Genomic DNA, 14,420 nt, shown 5'->3' with positions numbered 1-14,420 from the left:
GCCTGACACCCAGATGCACAGAAGGTAGAGGAGAGGAGAGGAGAGGAATGCTATGGGCTGGTCCTTGGAACGGAAGAGCCACTGCTGTTAGCTAAGCCCCTCCCTAGCTCTGGGGATAAAAGGCAGGGAATGGAGACAAATAAGTGTGGCAGACAACTATTTGTCTCCCTGTTGGTCAGCTACTGATATTCTGAACTTCTGAATCCTGTCAAGAATTTTATCTAAATTCTTTCTTGGAATCTGCAGCACTGAGAGTCGGGTGTGCCTTTGGAGCCTGTGAGTGTGTGCTCTGCTGCTGGATATGAGTGAGCGCACCATCCAAGAGTTCCTTTATGAGTGTGGGTAGACAGAGAGAGACACTTGGTGTGTTGGGGCCATTTCAGGGGGAAAGGGAGCGAACTTTGCTTTCCACAGGCACTTAGAGACTTTGTTAGGCTGCTGTGTGAGATAGGGAGACTCTTGGCTGGGGAACATTTAGTTAAAAGCAGCGTGCTTGTCATGTTTGGGAGCCGGGTTGGAACACAGCCAGCAAGTGAACCATGGGTTTCAGCAGGTTCTGACCAGTTCTGGAGAACCGGTAGTGGAAATTTTGAGTAGTTCGAAGAACCGGTAGTAAAAATTCTCCTTAGAACTAAGGAGAAATTTCCTAATGGTGAGAGCAATCAACCAATGGAATAGCTTGCCTCCAGAAGATGTGGGGGCTCCATCACTGAAGGCTTTCAAAGAGATTGGACAACCATTTATCTGAAATGGTTTAGATCTCCTGCTCATGGAAGAGGTTGAACTAGAACATCTCCAAGGTCCCTGCCAACTCTGTTTTTCTATTATTCTGTTCTGTTAAAGGTAAAGGTTCTCCTCGCACATACGTGCTAGTCGTTCCTGACTCTAGGAAGTGGTGCTCATCTCCGTTTCAAAGCCGAAGAGCCAGTGCTGTCCAAAGACCTCTCCATATTCATATGGCCAGCCTGACTAGACGCCAAAGGTGCACGGAATGCTGTTACCTTCCCACCAAAAGTGGTCCCTATTTTTCTACTTGCATTTTTTACGTGCTTTCGAACTGCTAAGTTGACAGAAGCTGGGACAAGTAACGGGAGCTCACCCCGATACGTGACACTGGGGATTCGAACCGCTGAACTGCTGACCTTTTGATCGACAAGCTCAGCGTCTTAGCCACTGAGACACTGTGTTCTGTTATGTCCTCCTAAATAATCTCTTCTTCTGTCCAGTTCCTACAAGGTGTAGTTTCTAATTCCCCTCATTATTTATCCTCCTTATTTTTCTCTAAATGAGTTTCCCATCATCTGAATCAAATGTGGTGCCCAAAATGGACATAATACTTGATGTGAGATCTGAGCAGAAGAGAACAAAGTTTAAATATTTGTGTTTATGATTGGGAAACCACATTCTTTTGATACCACTGAAAATTACACTTCTCTTGTTCTGGGTAAAGCAGTGTGACAATTCTATGACTTTAATATTCAGAATCATGCCAGCTGTCCTATAATGATTTCATTTTCTTTCCTTTTTTCCAAAATGAGGAATTTTGCAATTATCTGTTAGATTCCATTCTTATATTTTCAGGTCATTTCTCTAATCAAGATCATTTTGGTTTTATTTTGTCCTCTGAAATATTGGCCCTGTAGCTCCTGCAAATTTGCCAGGCATTTCTTTCATCTCATTACCTAAGTCATGAATAAAATTGTTACATACTGATTACCTGGCACCTCATTCTATTTAGGTCTCCCATTACTGCAGAGCACTCTGAATGTGATTTTCAAGCCTCCTGATTCCGAATGTTAATATGGGATGGAACATATCACTCAAGCAACTTAAATTTCAACAAGTTGGATAGATGTGTCTGTGCTATCATATATACATATTAACTCATTTATTTATTTATTTATTTTATTTTGTCAAGCACATATTAGATAACAGATATAGGTATAAACATGGTTATGAATACATGAAATGGATATAAATACATGGGGACAGTAGGACAGGGATGGAAGGCACGCTGGTGTGCTTATGCACACCCCTTACAGACCTCTTAGAAATGGGGTGAGGTCAACAGTAGACAGTCTAAGGTTAAAGTTTTGGGGGTAGTGCATTCCAGGCATTGACCTCTCTGTTGCTGAAGTCGTATTTCCTGCAATCAAGTTTGGTGCGGTTTACCTTAAATTTGTATCTATTGTGTGCTCGTGTATTGTTGTGGTTGAAGCTGAAATAGTCATTGACGGGTAGGACATTGTAGTGGATAATTTTGTGTACTAAGCTTAGATTGGACCGAAGGCAGCGTAATTCTAAATTGTCTAAGCCCAAAATTTCAAAGTCTGGTGGCATAAGGTATTCGGTTGCGAGTGGAGGAGTGAAGGACTCTTCTCATGAAATATCTCTGGACTCTCTCAATTGTGTTAATGTCTGATATGCAGTGTGGGTTCCAGACAGAATAATTAATTATGAATTAGAAGTTTTAACAATTAGGGCTGCATCAAGGATTTGAATTCTTTAACTACTCATCAGTTTTAGGGATTTTGTTCTTCTTCTTTTTTTTTTTGCATTTATATCCCGCCCTTCTCCGAAGACTCAGGGCGGTTTACACTATGTTAGCAATAGTCTTCATCCATTTGTATATTTTATACAAAGTCAACTTATTGCCCCAACAATCTGGATCCTCATTTTACCTACCTTATAAAGGATGGAAGGCTGAGTCAGCCTTGGGCCTGGTGGGACTTGAACCTGCAGTAATTGCAAGCAGTTATGTTAATAACAGACTGTCTTAGCAGCCTGAGCCACCAGAGTTCTATTAGAATTTCTGCTGTTGCTTTGAAATTGGCACATGGGAAATCATGAGTCATGTGGATTAAATTGAAAATTGCATCCAGAAATGGTCTAAAGACCATCCAGAGAAGACTGTTTCACAACAGAAAGAAGCTGTTAAGACTGAGCCCTTAAATTCATTTACCGCAATAGTAGCCAAAGTCTTATCAGGCCCACTATCTGTTCCTGAGCATTTCAGTTTTGGTCTCCTAACATTCTAGTGTGTGATATCACCTTCAAGAAAGAGAGGAATCTCAGGGTTCAACCTATGAGGACAGAAAAAAAAAAGAGGAGGAAAGTAACAAGAGATGAAGACAAAAAGAGAGAGGAAGAAATAAATAAATAAATAAAACAGTGAATCAGCAATTTGGTTCTTCTTGGTGTCTTTGGCCATAGCCACCAAAGATAGATAGGAAAATGAGTGTGCTTCTCAAACCAAAAAAGTGATATCACTCTCAAAATTCCTCAACTTTCTGAGCAGTTAGTTAGTTTACTTTATTGTCATTGCACATGGTACAATGACATTAAATGCCGTCTTCAGTGTACGTTATAACTATAAAAATAAAAGCACAAACATACTTCATTTACATTCTATATAATTGAAATTGAAAACCCGATACTGCGCTATACTATAGAATTCAATATGGTTATTGCCCTGGGATAGAAGCTGTTTTTCAGCCTATTTGTCCTTGTTTTCATTATCCCGTACAGTCTGCCAGATGGTAATAGTTCAAAGAAAGGGTGCCCAGGATGAGATGGATCTTTAAGGATGTTTTGAACTTTCTTAAGGCAGCGGGAAAAAATATCTTAACAATATCAAACCAAATCTTAAGTGCGTATGTAAATGAATATATTTCTGTAACTCAGGATTTACTGGATTTTATTAATTCACGTAGCAATCTCTACATATTCTTCAGATCCAAAGATTTTACATGGCCTTTGAGTGATGCATCCCTTGTTTCTGATCCATGATATTTTGATTTTTATTCATTCATTCATTTAAAGAAGAAAAGTCATCAGATGATGTTTTTTTCAGGAAGAAAATATAGTCATGTATAACGTTGAATGGGATATGATTAAGGAAGAACCTACCCTGGATTTCTTTCAAAGTGAGATGCCAAACTGGACTCCTCAATGACATGACAGTAACAATGGATTGATGTTGCTGTCATCATTCAAAGCATTTATGGATGATTGTGCAAAAAAAGAACATTGGCTTCATAAAATTGCCAAGAGGAAAATGAGATATTAATATTTCTGTAGAAAAGAATTTTGCATGGGACTTATTTTGGGAGCTATTTTAGAAATGTAGATTGTATATTCAAAATACAGACAACAGGTGCCTGGATTTCGAGGGCGTCTTCCTTAAAAATAAAATTGTGTAATTTGGCAGGCCAGGTTGAAGTTTGTGCCCAGATGGCAGCTTCATGGAATGAATGAAACTGATCCTAGCATTTTGGGTGAAGGTTGAATGGCATTTTAATTCTTCCTACCTTTTCCCAAAGTACCTTGCCAGCTGCTTTTAAGCCTTGTAAGAGAAAATAAAATGTAGCCATATTTTTATCCCTTTACTGTGTAAAATACAACTTGGGGAGACAAAGAGAATACAAAAAAACAGAGCTGGAAGGAACTTTGGAGATCTTCTAGACCAGGGGTCTCCAACCTTGGCAACTTTAAGCCTAGAGGACTTCAACTCCCAGAATTCCTCAGCCAGTTTTGCTGGCTGGGGAATTCTGGGACTTGAAGTCCTCCAGGCTTAAAGTTGCCAAGGTTGGAGATCCCTGTTCTAGACCAACCCCCTGTTCAAGTAAATACCCTATACTATTCCAAACAAATGGCTGTCCAGTCTCTTAAAAATCTCCAATGATGGAGCATCCATAACTTCTGGAGGCAAGCTGTTCCATTGGTCCAAAGTACGCTTTTGCTGGTACAACCATTATTGCTTCTCAGCTTGCCAACAAGCCAGGGGGAGGAAAGGGTAAGATGGAATGTAGGCTCCAGACATCAAGAAGACAGCTGTGAGAACCAATGACACTTCGGCAGGTCTTTGCCAAAACCAAAGACTTTTTCCCATAACAATACAGTGACATTCAATTGGTCAATGTGACTTGTACTAATGGGGGAGGGAGAATCCTATAATTATATATTATGGGGTTTGCATGGGAATTAGCTAGATCTGGTTTTGCCCTCATCAGTGCTGAAATGATGTACTGAATAAAGTTTTGCATTCAGAGATTGGAACGTCTTGACCGTGCTTGCTTTGGTTGGGTTCGTCAGTTTGAACATAGACATTAGTTATTTATTCTCACTGTGAGGAAATTTCTCCTTAATACTACATTCTCTTTGTTAAGCTTCAATCTATTACTTCTTGTCCTGCCCTCAGATGCTTTGGAGAATAGGTTGACCCCTATTTGGGAAGGGTAGATCAATGAAGAATGTTTCTGTAGTGTTTCCCCCTACATGGAAACCAAAATTTTTTATTGCTGTAGACTTTTGTTTTCCTTTTCTTCCTCCCAACACCAAGCCTGGAAGGTGAAAGAACTCAATGTTAACACCTTGATTATTTTGACCTGGGGAGGGTAGTAGTGACTTTTATAAACCACAACCTATCTGTGGGTTCTATCTGTGTGTAGAACCATGGATCATAAGGAAAGGGAAGATGATTTCATCTGTATCAAAATCCTCAAAATAGCCCCCTTCCTCTTTTGTGAGTTGCGAAAACACATATTCATTTTAATGGGAATATTTTTAAGTGTGTTTTTCTCTAAACTTTATATTATATTGTGATGGTAATAAAAAAAACCAGACCACGTTGAGAACATAGAAAAGAGAGGAGGCTGTCTAGGGAATGGTCCAATAGGACAGGGGTCTCCAACCTTGGCAACTTTAAGCCTGAATGTTGTGGTCCATCAGCAGCCTATGGAGCTGGCAACAGAGTCGGACAGTGATGAGGCTGAGGTGAGGCCAGGGCCATTGGGAAGTGAGGTGCGGACTTCAGAGCCTCCAGAGCCTGATAATAGTGGGGTAGAGGAACAGGAGGAGCCTGTTCCTAATGTACGCATGAGAAGAGCTGCCAGAAGGCAAGAGCAGCTCAAGCAAAGAGGACGACTCAGGAGTAGGGCCAAGAGATGATTGGCCCCTCCCATAAGGCTTAAAACAGATCAGCACCAGTGTTTCAGCTTTGCCGGAAAACAACGTTGTAGCTGCATCTTCTGTTCCGTCTTCCGCTTTGTATACGTCTTTGTTTTTGTGGCTTCTGGACGTTTGCCAGGAAGGGCCTTTGGCAGTTTGCCTAATTGGACTAAGGTTTGTGAGATAATTGAGGAATTTGTGTAGGGAGGCATTTGTTTTACTTTGAGTTGAATGACTCTGGGAATGAAGTAATTCCCAGCTGTTCGAATAAAGTTGGTTTTTCCACAGACTAAATTTATTACTACCTACTTGGGTCTGGGTCACAACACTGAAGGACTTCAACTCCCAGAATTGTGGGAGTTGAAGTCCACCAGGCTTAAAGTTGCCAAGGCTGGAGTCCCGTGCGATAGGAGACAGCATAGTCCCCAACTGCATAATGCGTGGAGAAAGAAAATCAGAAGGTACCCTCCCTAGTTCTTCAGGCTGTAAAGGAGTCATCAACAGATTTGTACTTTCAGACTTGCAAGACTCTAGTTGTATAATAACGTAGAAGTAGCTCATTTGGTTGTGTTTCCTGTCTGATTTTTTTGGGGAAGACTGACATATGTACACGATGGATACATATAAGGGAAAATGTACATTAAAAAACCCTATATACTTTAGTTAGCTTGCCAAAAAATACATGAAAAAAATCACATGAATACAAGCAGACCCTTCCATATTAGAATTTGTACATTTCTCAAATGTCACTAGGCAGAGATTTTTTTATGGCAATTTTTTTTAACAAAATACATGAACTGCCCTGTTTAACTATGTAAAAAGTCCAAGCACTGGGTCTCCTTGGACTGATGCAGATTTCTTCCTTTACTCAGAGATTCCTACAACTCCTTCAAATGCCCACCAGATTCATTTTCGTTCTTCAAACAAGAACTATCTAGTTTAATAAAAAGAAGGACTAGGGGAGACATGATAGCAGTGTTCCAATATCTCAGGGGTTGCCACAAAGAAGAGGGAGTAGGGCTGTTCTCCAAAGCACCTGAGGGTAGAACAAGAAGCAATGGGTGGAAACTGATCAACAAAAGAAGCAACTTAGAACTAAGGAGAAATTTCTTGACAGTTAGAACAATTAATAAGTGGAACGACTTGCCTGCAGAAGTTGTGAATGCTCCAACACTGGAAATTTTTAAGAAAATGTTGGATAACCATATGACTGAGATGGTGTAGGGTTTCCTGCCGGTTGGACTAGAAGGCCTCCAAGGTCCCTTCCAACTCTGTTGTTATATTATATTATATTATATTATAATATTATCATGGAGTTTCCATCACCTTTCCTTTGTTGTGTACGGACAAAGGTTTTTAATTTCATACTTCATTTCCAGCTCGTTACTGTCAAGACATCATCTAAGTATCATTAAAAAGCAAGTTGGAATCAGTCTCGGCTGCAAAGCCGAGGGGAAAAAAAATTAAGGAAGATATCCCTAGTAACATGTTTTTATTGTTCCCTGAAGTGTAAGCTTTGACAAGGTAGAGGCAATTCAAGCTGTATCCATATCCATCCCTGAATTGGCAAAGTATAGCATAGTATGGCAGCAAATGAAATGAGTGGGGGAAAAAATGCGTACTTCATTAAGGATTTTATTGATACTGATTTTTTAAAAGACCAGTTTTACTAATATTTGAAATTGGTAAATGGTGTGAATATTTGGCTTGTGCTGCAAGGACATAAATGAAAAGCAGTTCACTGACCATTTTTAAGACTTAGTAATGTAGTGCGCCATTTTTTTAAATTTAATTCAGTGTAGGCACTGCTTAACTCCAAAATGATTCACAATATAATAAACTATAAAACATAAGGCAAGAAAAAATAGACCATATGAAAACACGGTCAAAATTTCTACAATTCTTTACAAAATCTTATAAAAACTGTTGTATGTTAACTCTAGAAACTATTACAGGAGCTGGCAGGAATTACTAATTAACATTAAATATGCTTTTATCCCTTCCCCTTTGAACCATCATTATTTTTATTTATTTTTATTTATTTACATTTATATCCCGCCCTTCTCCGAAGACTCAGGGCGGCTTACAGTGTGTAAGGCAATAGTCTCATTCTATTTGTATATTTACAAAGTCAACTTATTGCCCCCCCAACAATCTGGGTCCTCATTTTACCTATCTTATAAAGGATGGAAGGCTGAGTCAACCTTGGGCCTGGTGGGACTAGAACCTGCAGTAATTGCAGGCAGCTGTGTTTTAATAACAGGCTATCTTATAGCCTGAGCCACCACGGCCTTCTGTCTTAGAATATTTCAAAAAATCTCCCTCCCCCTTTTGAATTTGCATCTCTAATGAGGTATTTTTATAGATGATAAGGGCTATAAACTGAGTAGTTTTCACTTCTTAACATCTGTGATTTTAAGAACAGACGAATGGATTATCTTGTTTGAACTACCCTATGCTTGATCTCACCTGATTTTAATTCATACCTTTCTGTGCATCCCTCTGGAACCCACACTGCATTTCTGACATCAATACAATTGAACGTGTCCAGAAATATTTTACGAGAAGAGTTCTCCACTCCTCTGAAAACAACAAAATACCTTATCCCACCAGACTTGAAATCCTAGGCTTAGAAAACTTAGAATTCCGTCGCCTTTGACAAGACCTAAGTTTAACTCATAGAATCATCTATTGTAATGTCCTTCCAGTTAAAGACTACTTCAGCTTTAATTGCAATAATACAAGAGCAACCAATAGATTTAAACTTAATGTTAACTGCTTTAATCTAGATTGCAGAAAATATGACTTCTGTAACAGAATCATCAGTGCTTGGAACACATTACCTGACTCTGTGGCCTCTTCCCATAATCACAAAAGCTTTAACCAAAAACTTTCTACTATTGACCTCACCCCATTCCTAAGAGGACCATAAGGGGCATGCATAAGAGCACAAACGTGCCTACCGTTCCTGTCCTATTGTTTTTCTTTTTCTTCATATATATATATGTTTTCTGAGGTTTATGCTTATACTTCCTTATATTTCCTCATATATATGTTTATATACTGTATAATCTTTTTGAGTGATGCCTATATATATTGTTGTGACAAATAAATAAATAAAATAAATAAATAAATGCTACAGAAAGTGTTTTAAACTACAATTTGCTGCATCTTGGGTAATATCCTGGTTCACATACATAGCTAGGCCATAAATCATGACCAGGTCTTGCACCTTTACAAGCAAAATCCAAATAAATATTATGCCTTGGCATATTGTGTAAACCCAGCCAGTATAAATCAAATAAAAGCAACTGGTATCTTCCCCATGTTGCACCTAATTGAAAGGGAGCATGGGGAAACTATAAGTCAGGCAACTGAAAGTTTCCAATTTCTTTATGTCTTGTACAGATAAACCTAGTGTGTGTGAAGTTTTTGAATTGCAGAGTGGTTTTGCTTGAAGCTGTGTGCTTTGCAAATGGAGCTGATTGTTTACATCCAGCTTTGTAGATTCATAGTGCTTAATTTAGCAAATGGTTAAATTTGCTAAACTTTCCAGTTTCCACTGGAAAGATCCCGTACGTTTTATATGAAATGAATTTGAGGAAGCTTTCTTGGCGGTGCTAAAGGCACTCATTCTGATCTGTGGCCCTACTGAGTCCCTTTGTCCTATTTTATCTTTGAAGTCTGCTTGTTTCTCAGTGTATCTTGAATGAAAAATAATCAAAAGCAACTGAAAGAGTTGCCTTACTATTGCACAAGATTTTTAGCTCCTGGGAAAAGAAAACCTGCCCTGTTTCTAGAGATGTACTGTTGGTATGTTAGCCCCAAGGGACTCGTGACAGAATGGCTAGGAATAGACAACGGGCTCTAATGCCTGGCACTTGCTGCCCCAGCTCAAAATATCTATTCAGCATCTCCTGTGGTATGATGTGTGTTAGAGTAACGTCAGTTAGAGAAGACATACTCTTTGAAAATTGCAAAGGATATAGAAAGTAAAGAGAGAGAGAGAGAGAAAAAAAGAAACAATTGAAGAAATTACCAATTATGTTTTCTTCCTTCCTGCCAGCCCCACTTACTGAATTGAACGATGTCCCTGGTTTTGTGTCTAGATAACTTAGGCACAATGCCTGTTAGAATAGTAGGGAAAAGCTAGACCAGCTCGGCTGAAATTTGCTTTAATTAAGTTCCTTGACACTTTAGCTAAGTTACACCATTATACTGTTGGCTTTAAATTATTATCTTATTGCCCTTTTGAGATTTCTGAGATATTCAGAATCAGACCTGATTGGAGTGGCATAGAAGGCTAGTAAAAAAATTAAATATATTTTCAATTTTTCTCCCTTATTCTCAGAAATGCCTTCAAACTTTTTAACCTACTTAATTGTTGGAGTGTATGAAGGGTCCTGAAGATTTTTTTTTTCTCCTCCTCCTTTACATTTCCTCCGTTGCTCAGAAAGTTCCTTTGCTTCTTAGTTTAGAAAATCTAATGGGAAGAATTCATTGAGATTTTTCTTTGGGAAAGATGAAAACATGGGAGCTTTATTAATTTTCAAGTCAAATTACAGAAGAATCAAGATTTGGGGACTATTAAAAAGTATGATATTTACCCTTAGTTAGACTCAAACTGACATTTTTCAACTTCAGCCTTGTGCAAACAGATATTCATAATGTCATAGGAAATTTGAAAAAGCTAGTAGGTAAAGGAACTTTGATATTCAAACTAGAAAAGTGTACATTTATAGTTTAATATTAAAAGAAATTAATCCCGGGAATGGATAATATGTTGATTTTGCTAAAGATAATTAAATGTAAGGAATCCTGAATCTTAGGTAAAGGTAAAGGTTTCCCTCGCACATATGTGCTAGTTGTTGCCGACTCTAGGGGGCGGTGCTTATCTCCGTTTCAAAGCCGAAGAGCCAGCGCTGTCCAAAGACGTCTCTGTGGTCATGTGGCCGGCATGACTCAACACCAAAGGCGCACGGAATGCTGTTACCTTCCCACCAAAGGTGGTCCCTATTTTTTCTACTTGCATTTTTACGTGCTTTCGAAACTGCTAGTTTGGCAGAAGCTGGGACAAGTAACAGGAGCTCACCCCGTTACATGGCAGTACTAGGGATTCGAACCGCTGAGCTGCCGACCTTTCGATCGACAAGCTCAACATCCTAGCCCCTGAGCCACCGTGTCCTGAATCTTAAGATATGGTTAATCACAGGGATGAAAGAATTCTGAACTGTGGTTTCGTTCAGCATCTCATTTCCCCCAAACATAATTTAATTTCAGATCTATTCCACATTTTTTCTTGCTCAAAGATTTTTTTTATAGTGTTTCCTAATATAATGCATTGCTTGTACATTTCCTAAGATAATGTATTTGTCTATGCATTCCATGTTGGAGGGGATTGAATTGATTTCTACTTTAAAACAGATCACAGCAATGAGACTTTTGGGTCAAAGCTGAGTTACTGAGATTTGACATGGGTCTTATGGAGCCACAAAGTCAAATTTACACATTTAGCTGGAATGTCTTTTTATTTTAATTTAAAGACCCTTGTTTAGACCAGGGGTCTCCAACCTTGGTCCAAGCAAAGCTGGCTGAGGAACTCTGGGAGTTGAAGTCCACAAGTCTTAAAGGGACCAAGGTTGAAGACCCTGGTTTAGACAATAGCATCTAGATCAGGGGTCTCCAACCTTGGTCATTTTAAGACTTGTGGACTTCAAAGCTGGCTGAGGAACTCTGGGAGTTGAAGTCCACAAGTCTTAAAGTGACCAAGGTTGGAGACCTCTGATCTAGACAGTTGCAGTTTATTCAGTAAAATATCATTAAAATAGTCAAAATGTGAACCAAACATCATTCTGGCGATGAAGTGTGAAGCACAGAGTCACTTGATAGTGAGATGGATAGCAGATAAATTCAATTTTATTTATTTATTTAGCATATGGCATAGATTACATGGATAGTAGTAGTAATATACTGTGTGTATGTGTGTGTGTGTATAAACACACACACACAAATACATATTATGATACATGTATGATGGAAAGATGTAGTCAAATTTATAAGGTATGAGGAATAAGTTAGTTATTGAGAATGGAATAAGTGTTCTATATATTAATATCCAAACCATTTATCTAATTAAGCAATTAAGCACACAATCTGCTTTTCCCCCTGAATATAGCAGCTCTCAGATAGAAGCCAATCACTACATGATAGATGATAGACAGATAGATTGATAGATAGATAGATAGATGATAGATAGATAGATAGATAGATAGATAGATAGATAGATAGATAGATAGATAGATAGATGATAGAATAATTGGAATAAAATCAATCCACTTAGTGCAGTTTCTAAATGACAAAAGTTCCTAGTCTCACGTAGTCTAATATTTATCTTTTATGCTTCATTTAGTTTTTTTGTTACCCAGAATTCTGGGTATTCCAATAATCAGATCTCTCGTTCCCTCCCTCCCCCTCCCTCTCATTACCCATCACAGTTTCATTCATTATTACCCATCACAGTGTTTCCCAAAACGTTGTGTTAATTTGAAACTTAGCTTTAACTTTTTCCTCGCTCAGGCGGGAGGCATCAAGTCAACCCAGCTTAACTGTAAAGCAGCAGTGCCAAGATCACAGTTTTGCAAATAACTTTTTGAACATAAATCAATATGCAGCCCCACAAGACTGCTTCTGCTTCAGCACAAGATCTTCTTTGCCTGTATTAAAATTGCTTTGCTCGAAGAAGGACATAGTTTTGGAGCGCGGGGGGAGGGGAATAAACCCTTCCACCAAAAAGAGTTCTGTTTCACACGTCTTCTTTCCAAGCTGCTAAACTCACCCCCCAAAAAATAACAATCAACTTATTGTTAATTTTGCAGCAAACGTACTTCTTTCTTGTAACAAATTACAGCATATGTCTCCTCCTAGATCAATAGGCTTGGTCTCACACAGCTGAAAGAAAGCCTGAGCAAAGCCTGAATATGTAAATTGAAAGGTAACAAGGGGGAGCCTACTAATTTTTTCCCCCCAGATTTGTATGCAGATTCCTTGGTGCTTTCTGAGTTTGGTTGTTTGCTTGTAAGCATTTTATGTATGTATGTATGTATGTATGTATGTATGTATGTATGTATGTATGTATGCATGTATGTATGTATTAGATTTTTATTGCCACTTATAGAATAGAATAGAATAGAATAGAATAGAATAGAATTTTTTATTGGCCAAGTGTGATTGGACACACAAGGAATTTGTCTTGGTGCATATGCTCTCAGTGTACATAAAAGAAAAGATACGTTCATCAAGGTACAACATTTACAACACAATTGATGGTCAATATAGCAATATAAATCATAAGGATTGCCAGCAACAAAGTTACTGTCATACAATCATAAATGGAAAGAGATTGGTGATGGGAACTATGAAACGATTAATAGTAGTGCAGATTCAGTAAATAGTTTGACAGTGTTGAGGGAATTATTTGTTTAGCAGAGTGATGGCCTTCGGAAAAAAACGGTTCTTGTGTCTTATTCACCCATGGTGACTCAAGGCGGCTTACAGAATATAAAAAAATCACATTCAAAACAGTAAAACTCATAAAAAAAAATCAATGTAATAAAATCACCCCTGACCCCCCACCTCCCGCCCCAGCGACAACCCATCACACAAGCCTTTCATTCCTCTGAATACAACAAAATACCTTATGCCACCAGACTTGAAATCCTGGGTTTAGAAAACATAGAGCTCCGCCGCCTTCAACATGACCTGAGTTTAACTCATAGAATCGTCTATTACAATGTCCTTCCTGTTGAAGACTACTTCAGCTTCAATCGCAACAATACACGAGCACACAATAGATTTAAGCTTAATGTGAACCGCTCCAATCTTGATTGCAGAAAATATGATTTCAGTAAGAGAGTTGTTAATACTTGGAATACACTACCAGACTCTGTGGTCTCTTTCCAAAATCCCCAAAGCTTTAACCAAAAACTATCTACTATTGACCTCACCCCATTCCTAAGAGGTCTGTAAGGGGCGTGCATAAGAGCACCAACGTGCCTACCGTCCCTGTCCTAATGTTCCCTTTCATTTAATGGTCTCCATCCCGCTCTGGATTCCCCAGGCCCGCTGGCAGGACCAGGTCTTCAGCGCCTTCCGGAAGAGAATTAGGGTGGGGGCCATTCTAATCTCTGGGGGAATGATGTTCCAGAGAGAAGGAGCCACCATGGAGAACATTTCATTACCTGTTTAGGTAACTTCATCAGTGAGAGTGATTGAGTGAGTGAGAGGTTTGCTCTGGTTTTGTACAATAGCTTGCCTTGCCAGTTTTTTGGAGGGGTGTGGTTTTCTCCTTAGTACTCCCTTGATTAGAGCACTGTTTTCTGCTTCATTGTTTGCTTCTTAAAATCAATTTTAAGAGTGTCTGCCATTATAGTCAAACTGTGTTTAAAAGATGTTATCAAAGAGGATCAAGTTTT

The sequence above is a fragment of the Ahaetulla prasina genome, chromosome 11 (assembly GCF_028640845.1).
Source record: "Ahaetulla prasina isolate Xishuangbanna chromosome 11, ASM2864084v1, whole genome shotgun sequence".
Taxonomy (NCBI): Eukaryota; Metazoa; Chordata; class Lepidosauria; order Squamata; family Colubridae; genus Ahaetulla; species Ahaetulla prasina.
Note: the sequence above shows the minus strand (reverse complement) of the source record.